Here is a 7,033-nt window from a genome sequence, read left to right as displayed (position 1 = left end):
TCTTCATTATGGTGAGCAGGTTTCTCATTGCAGTGGCTTCTCTTGTTGCGGAGCATGAGCTCTAGGTGAGCGGGCTTCAGTAGTTGTGACTTGCTGGCTCAGTAGTTGTGGCTTGCGGACTCTAGAGTGCAGGCTCAGTAGTTGTGGCACACGAGCTTTGTTGCTCCGCAGCATGTGGAAATCTTCCTGGATGAGGGATCAAACCTGTGTTGCCTGCATTGGCAGGCGGATTTTTTTTTTTTTTTTTTTTTTTTTTTTTTTTGCGGTACGCGGGCCTCTCACTGTTGTGGCCTCTCCCATTGTGGAGCACAGGCTCTGGATGCACAGGCTCAGCGGCCATGGCTCACGGGCCCAGCCACTCCACAGCATGTGGGATTCTCCCGGACCGGGGCACGAACCCATGTCCCCTGCATTGGCAGGCGGACTCTCAACCACTGCGCCACCAGGGAAGCCCAGGAGGTGGACTCTTAACCACTGCACCACCAGGGAAGCCCCAAAGCTCAGGTTCTTGACATCTTATCACAGAAAGAATTCAGTGAGAGACAAAGTGATAGGTAAGAAGTGGATTTATTCAGAGAGAAACACACTCCACAGACAGAGTATGGGCCATCTCAGAAGGTTAGAAAGGCCTTGGGAGAAACACTTTCCCCAGAGTGTGGGCCATCTCAGAAGGTGAGAAAGGCCTATTTTATTCTTTTTAATGTTATTGTAAATGGGATTGTTTTCTTAATTTCTCTGATAGTTCATTGTTAGTGTACAGAAATGCAACAGAATTCTGCATATTAATTTTGTATCCTGCAAGTTTACTGAGTTCATTGATGAGCTCTAGTTTTGGTGGCATCTTGAGGATTTTTTTATGTTTAGTATCATGTCATATGCAAACAGTGATAGTTTTATTTCTTCCTTTCCACTTTAGATTTCAATTTAGATTACAGTTTAGATTTTCTTATCTGATTGCTGTGGCTAGAATTTCCAATACTGTGTTGGATAAAATTGGTGAGAGTGGGCATCCTTGTGTTGTTCCTTATCTTAGAGGAAATGCCTTCAACTTTTCACTGTTGAGTATGATATTACCCGCCATGGGCTTGTCATATATGGCCTTTATTATGTTGAGGTATGTTCCCTCTATACCAACTTTGCTGATAGTTTTTTTTTTTTTATCATAAAAGGATGTTGAACTTTGTCAAAAGCTTTTTCTGCATCTGTTGAGATGATCTTATGGTTTTTCTTCAGTGTGTTAATGTGGTATATTGATTGATTTGAACCATTCTTGCATCCCTGGGATAAATCCCACTTGATCATTTGATCCTTTTAATGTATTGTTGAATTTAGTTTGCTAATATATTGTTGAGGATTTTTGCATTTATGTTCATTAGTGATATTGGCCTATAATTTTCTTTTTTTGTGATATCTTTGGTTTTGGTATCAGTGTGATGCTGGTCTTCAGAATGAGCTTGGAAGTTCTCCTTTCTCTTTGATTTTTTAAAACAGTTCAAGAAGGATAGGTGTTAACTCTTTTCTAAATGTGTGGTAGAATTCACTTGTGAAGCCATGTGGTCCTGGACTTTTGTTTTTGGGGAGTTGTTTTATTACTGATCCAATTGTATTGCTGGTCATTGGTCTGTTCATACTTTCTATTTCTTCCTGGTTCAGTCTTGGAAGATTGTACATTTCTAGGAATTTGTGCATTTCTTCTAGGTTTTATTGGCATATAATTGTTATATTTTCTTCTTGGATTGATCTCTTGATCATTATGTAGTGTCCTTTGTCTCTTTTTACAGTTTTTATTTTAAAGTTTCTTGTCTCATATAAGTATTGCTACTCCAGCTTTCTTTTCATTTCCATGTGCATGGAATATCTTTTTCCATCCCCTCACTTTCAGTCTGCATGTATCTTTAGATCTGAAGTGAGTCTCTTGTAGGCAGCATATGTATGGGTCTTGTTTTTGTATCTGTTCAGCCACTCTATGTCTTTTTTTTTTTTTTTGCGGTATGCGGGCCTCTCACTGTTGTGGCCTCTCCCTTTGAGGAGCACAAGCTCCGGACACGCAGGCTCAGCGGCCATGGCTCACGGGCCCAGCCGCTCCGCAGCATGTGGGATCTTCCCAGACCGGGGCACGAACCCGTGTCCCCTGCATCGGCAGGCGGATTCTCAACCACTGCGCCACCAGGGAAGCCCACACTCTATGTCTTTTGATTGGAGCTTTCATCCACTTACATTTAAAGTAATTATTGCTAGGTATGTGCTTACTGGCATTTTGTTAATTGTTTTATCTTTCTTTGTTGTTCCTTCTTTTTTTCTCTTCCCTTGTGATTTGATGATTATCTTTGGTGTTATATTTGGATTCCTTTCTTTTTTCTCTGTACCTTGTATAGATTTTTGGTTTGTGGTTACTATGAGGTTTATATATAGCTATATACATACATACATATATAGATGTATGTGTGTGTGTATAATTATTTTAAGTTGCTGATCTCTTAAGTTTAAATGCATTTTAACAACTCTGAATTTTTATTCCCCTCCCTACCATGATTACAGTTTTTTTATATGATATTTTACATCTTTTTGTTTCAGGTATCCCTTAACTATTTAATGTGGATGTGGATGATTTTACTACTTTTGTCTTTCAACTTTCCTACTAGGTTTTGTGTGGTTGATTTAGTACCTTTACTGTATATTTACATTTACCAGTGAGATTGTTCCTTTCATAATTTTCATGTTTCTAGTTATGGCTTTTTCTTTTTCACTTAGAGAAATCCCTTTAACATTTCTCATAAAGCTGGTTTGGTGGTGCTGAGCTCTTTTAGCTTTTTCTTGTCTATAAAACTTTGGTATCTCCAACAAATCTGAATGAAAACCTTGCCAGGTAGAGGGTTCTTGGTTGTAGGTTTTTCCCTTTCATCACTTTAAATATATAGTGCCACTCCCTTCCACCTGCAGAGTTTATGCTGAAAAATCAGCTGGTAGCCTTATGTATGTAATTTGTTGCTTTTCCTTGTTGCTTTTAATTTTCTCTCTTTATTGTTAATTGTGGTCATTCTAATTACAGTATGTATTGGGGTGGTCCTCTTTGGGTTGGGGCTCTTCATGCTTCCTGGACCTGAATGTCTGTTTCCTTTCCCAGATTAGGGAAGTTTTCAGCTATTACGTGTTCAGATATGTTCTCTGCCCCTTCCTTTCTCTCTTCTCCTTCTGGGACCCCAGTAATGCAAATGTTAGTACATTTGATGTTGTCCCAGAGGTCTCTTAGATTGTCCTCATTTCTTTTTATTCTTTTTGCCATTCAGATTCAGTGATTTCCACTACTTTGTCTTCTAGCTTGCTGATCCATTCCTTCATATCATCTAATCTACTATTGATTCCTTCTAGTGTATTTTTCATTTCGGTTGTTGTATTTTTAAGCTCAGTTTGGTCCTTCTTTATATTTCTAACTCTTTGTTAAGAGGGAATGGAGAAATATGTTCCAAACAAAGGAACATATTTTGCTTAATTTGCTTTTTTAAATTTTTGTGTATTGGGTAGGTTGGTTACATTTCCTAACCTTAGGGAAGTGGTCTTCTATAGATTTTCTGTGCATCCCAGCAGCCTACTCCCCTCTGTTCACCAGAGCTATATGTTCTAGGGTTGCCTCCTATTTGGACCGTATGGGTACTTCTGTTGTGGTTGCCTGGCTACTGTGGGTGGTCTAGTAGGTGTAGCTAGTGCCTGGTTCAGTTGGTTGCCAGATCCTGTCTTGTCTACAGAGGTTGCTGTCCACTGGTGGGCAGGACGTGGTCACACAGCTACTGGCTGTGGGGCCCTAGAGGATTTCAGGGCTGGTGCTGGGTCACTGGTGGACAGAGCTTGGTTCTGGAGTGGTTGGTTGCAGGGCCAGGGGTCCCAGATCTAGTGTGAACCTGCTGGTGTGTTGGGCTATTTCCTGAGACACTGACTGCAGTGTACAGGGTGTCTCAAAGCTTGTGTTGGCCTGCTGATGAGTGGGGCTGGATTCCAGGGGCAGCTGGATGAGGGGCCCAAGGTGTCCCAGAGCTGCTGTTGGCTTGCTGGGGGTCACTGCTGGAGTCCAGGGTGTCCCAGGACTGGGGCCTGTCTGCTGGCAGCTGGGTTGGGTCCTGGGGCTAGTAGTGGCCCACTGTTGGGCAGACTCGAGTCCTGGGATCTCTGGTTGCATGGCCCTGGGATTCTAGATCTGGTGTCAGCCTATTATTGGTGGACAACTGAGGCCCATGGGGACACAGGGCTAGTGCTGACTCACTCATGCATAGAGCCAAGTATTGAGGTCTCTGGCTGCAGGACCCTGTGGGGGGTCCTGTAGTTGGTGTTTGACCCACTGGTGGGAGAGGCCAGGGTCCAGGGCGTCCTGAAGCTAGTGCCTACTAACTGGTGTGGGGGGCTGGTCCTGGGGCTAGTGCCAGTGCACTGGTGTTCAGGGCCAGGTCATGGGCTCTCTGGTGGACAGGGCTTGGATCTAGGGTGGCTGCAGGCTCAGAGGGTCATAAGGGAGCAGGCCTGCCAGTGGGTGACGCTGTGTCTCTGCTTGGCTAGTTGCTTAGCCTTAGGCATCCCAGTACTGGTACAGATAGGCTAGTGGGCAGTGCTGGGTCCTGGTGCTTACACTAGAGGGAGGATTTCAAAATGGGACTTGTCAGCACCAGTGTCCATGTGGTGGAACGAGCTCCCCAAAATGGCTGCTGCCAGTGTCTATGTCCCCAAGGTGTGCTCCTGTTGCCTCCTGCCTCTCTGGGAGGCTCTCCAGTATCAGCAAGTGGGTCCGACCCAGTCTCCTTTCAGATTACTGTTTCTGCCACATGGGAGCTTGATGTGGGGCTCAGACCCCTCACTTCTTGGGGAGAATCTCAGCAACTGTAATTATCCTCTCATTTGTGGGTCACACACGTGTGCTTATGGGCTTTGACTATACCACATCTTGACCCCGCCCTACCCATCTCATTGTGGTTCCTTCTCTATATCTTTAGTTGTAGAAGATCTTTTCTCCTAGTCTTCTAAAACTTCTTCTCATTAACAGTTGCTCTGTAAATATTTGTAATTTTGATGTGCCCATGAGAGGAGGTAAGCTCAGGGTATTCCTATTCCACCATCTTGGCTACTTCCTCCCAATGGTCTGTCCTTGACCATTTGGATGTGGCCATTTTTATTGAACTAATTATCAAAGCAGCAGTAACAACAATTACAACAACAAATACTCATTTAATAAAAATATTCAGTGAAGACCATTAAAGATAAAACCAACCTTAGATCCATAATTCTGTTAACAGAGAGACCAAAGTTACAGTGAAGATTTTAAAAAGGTCAAATCAAATTCTATATTCTCATTTACCTGCAGGCCTGAGTGCCAAGTCAGCTTTAGCTATCTCTTTTTTTCCTTACCATGCTCACAGTTTCTATTGCCATCAATAGAGGCAATACAAATCAATAGAAGCAAGAGGCAAAAACAATAATATGGCAGTAGACTCTTGCTTGAGTTTTCAAGTTTCTCATCAGTCCTGGTTTATGGGCTTTCCATGAATATACATGTTATTTATTTTTCTTTGCCAAGTCACCTGATTGCTCAAGTCCTGGCTTAGGAAATGCGACAGGCAAGGAGGCATGTCATTGGCTCTCAGAGAACAGTGTTTGTCACAAGTGCCTTTTGTTTTATTTTTACTGTACAAAGCATAAAGTGCTATGTAATTACAAGACTGGATTATTTATACTCTGAGGCTAAAGAAGGTAAGCATTAGTCCCTCTATTTTTTTTATTCCTATTTTTCCTAGACATTTCTGCTTTGCTAAACTCTTAGATTATAAGATATTATTTGCCAGAACAATGATCTACATTTTGATGTCTGATGTACAAATACTAATCTCTTCAGAATAACTGAAAATTTTAATATTTTGAGGATCTGAAATAATACTTTGAGGTAAGCTCTAGGATTTGATATAAAATTCATATTTGTCCCCAAGGAAAAGCAAAACACTGATGTGATACCTACTCAAAACTTGGTGGGTAATTGTGAGGAATTTGAGAAATTGCTTCTTTCTAAAGAAAAATTTGTTAAAAGCATTGAGTAGCTGAAAAGTAAATAAATAAATTATTCTAAACTCATGCTGTATATATATACTTTATGTGTAATTTTTTGTACACGTATTTTTCTTGTTTAACTATCACAGCAATATGAATGGATGAGGCGTCACTGCCCCCATTTTGCAAATAAGTCTGAGACAGAGTGATTAAGTAGCTTTTCCACCACCTATAGCTAGTAAACAAAACCAGGATTTGAAGCCAGGTCTATAAGTTCTAAAATCTACATACTTAACCCCTATGTTATACTCTTTCCTTTTTTATTTGTTTATTAAAAATAATAATAAAACAAATTTTTAAATCTACTTTTTATATTGTGGAAAAGTGACCTGCCTGAAGCCCTCACTCTTTCTAGTCACTAATCTGAATCCTAATAAGTGAGGTCATGCTTCTTGAACTAAAGCTGGAACTTTTGTTAAATTTGGTGAGAGTTCCTTAATTAAACTAGCAGATTAGGACACAGATTCATGAACACACAGTATACGAATTCAGAAAAAGACACTGGCACACTTATTCTCACCTAGACAAAGAGCCATAGGTCTGAAAACCTGTTTGAGAAGAAAAAATTGAATCCTAGCTCTTGAATGAACTACTTTTTTTTTGCCTTCTTTCCTATTATAACAGGTTAATTATCCATGCTGTTATTTAGAATCAAACCCTCCACTTGTGCACTGGATACTCTCTAACAGCCTCACTTCATTCAGGTTCACTGTTTCATTGTCATTACAAAGACCTTCTCTCACAATCTAAAATAACAGCTTTCCCATATCATTGCCTTCTATCCCCTCAGCCTGTTTTACTTTTCTTCAATGCAATTATCATTACCTGAAATGATACTATACATTTTCTTGTCTCCTTCCACTTAGAACAGAGGTTGGCAAACTACGGCTTGAAGGACAAATCTGCCTGCCATCTGTTTTAATTTAAAAATTTAATTTAAAAATTTAAAAAT

Source organism: Kogia breviceps, chromosome 6 (assembly GCF_026419965.1).
Source record: "Kogia breviceps isolate mKogBre1 chromosome 6, mKogBre1 haplotype 1, whole genome shotgun sequence".
Taxonomy (NCBI): Eukaryota; Metazoa; Chordata; class Mammalia; order Artiodactyla; family Physeteridae; genus Kogia; species Kogia breviceps.
The sequence above is the reverse complement of the archived record's forward strand: the minus strand, read 5'-3'. Positions refer to the sequence as shown.